Genomic DNA, 1852 nt, shown 5'->3' with positions numbered 1-1852 from the left:
AGAAAAGAAAAGCTCAATGCGAAAGAAAGTTGGGAATAATTAAGAATGATTGTGTTTAGATGATTCTCTTAACTCAAGGGTTTTGCTATCCAGAAAAACCAATTTTTATTATTAGCCTAGCCACATTATAAGTCATTGAAAAGTCCTTGTGATGATTGATGTACGTTTGACAAGTGTACCAATCGTAATTGTAGTAACAAAATATCGTCCTCTGGGATTGAATGAGTTGAGTACCAGTTTACTAACTTACTTAATTTTGGGTGATGAAATTTATCCAGTGAAATGATGAACATGAACAAGTGATGGAAATTCAAATGATATAAACAATGTTAGAGAATTGATTTCATACCTTTTCATATAATTTCCTCCCCTTTTCAATCGATGTGTGAATTATAATTATCCCCTTGAGTTTATTTAGAGCTTGTTTACCCGTAATCCCTTAGTAGGCAAACGTATCCCTTGAATTTGAATCCCCAATCCCTTAGGCCAATTACAAATTCAACAAGATCATGAAAAACAATCATATCTCAATTCAAAGTAACTAGTCTTGCCCAATTTCCCAATTGTGACAACATCTAACCTGTTCTATTTATAAACGCAAGCAATTCCCAATCTCCCAACTGTGAAACTGCTCATAGAATAGACATTAAAACATAAATATAACACTGGGATAATTAAAATGAACTTAACATCAATTGAAAAAGGTTCAGAAAATATAATCCAAAGCACTACATCAATCCACTAACGAAAGGAAATTTAGTTCTGCATAATGGAAAAGAAAAATCAAAAAGCAAAAAGTTCCGCCAAAAGTTCCCAGAAGAAGATGAAGAAGAAGAGCCCTTTGTTGTATGTGAATCCACTTTTTGTATCCCCTTCCACGTGTTGTTCATTCCTCTCCCATCATTTCCACAAATTCCTCCTTTTTGGGAGAGTGGTTTTCCTTTTCCCTAACTTCCTCCAATTTTCCTTTAATTTAATCTCTTTAAATCAGTCATAAAAGAGATCAATAACTGCTCAATAACTGCTCCTGGAAACTTTCACAGCCCATGGAAAACTCCCCACTCTGCCTGTGTTCTTCTCTGCTTTAATTCTGTTTTCTTACGTGAATCCACAGATTACTCCACAGGTTGTGGGACTGTTCACAGCTTGGTTGTTGAACTCTCTGGTTTCATCTTGGTATCTTGTACATCAATTCTTCCCAAATTGTGATTTTGGCACTTAGAATCATCAATCTACAATAAAAACACAAAATGCCAATGTATGAACCGAAACAAAGATAATCCATGACTAAATCCTTCAATGAATGCAATTATGCATGCAAATGACCTAAACTAAGACATGAATGCAATTACTTTTACTCACACATCAAAATACCCTATGCTTAGACGTTTGCTTGTCCTCAAGCAAAGAGAATTCAACTAACACAGAATGATTATGCACACAGAATGATATAAAACCTAAATGGAAACATACCATCTCATTTCAAGTTCAGTTCAAACAATGATATTCCTCAAGCCCATACTTCACAAAATTTCAAGCATAATGACTAACTTATTGGGACCCTAAGTGCAATTACTGAATTGAGGTATGACACCAGACATTAAGGCAGATAATATTTGACATCGAAGTGTCCTGAAAAAGATTTTCTATTAGGTTCCTCACTTAGAAAACACTTACCTGCCAACTAAGCATGGGTCTTCCACTTGCCACACTCAGTCTCAAAGGAGTGTCTCTTCCCCAGTAACATATAGTCTCAAAGGGGTGTCAATTTATTCCCTCAATTTATTGTTTTGTTTTGGTTTTTCTTCTGCTTTTTTTATATATATATATATATATTTTATATATATATATA

Source organism: Vigna angularis, chromosome 8, assembly GCF_016808095.1.
Source record: "Vigna angularis cultivar LongXiaoDou No.4 chromosome 8, ASM1680809v1, whole genome shotgun sequence".
NCBI lineage: Eukaryota > Viridiplantae > Streptophyta > Magnoliopsida > Fabales > Fabaceae > Vigna > Vigna angularis.
The sequence above is the reverse complement of the archived record's forward strand: the minus strand, read 5'-3'. Positions refer to the sequence as shown.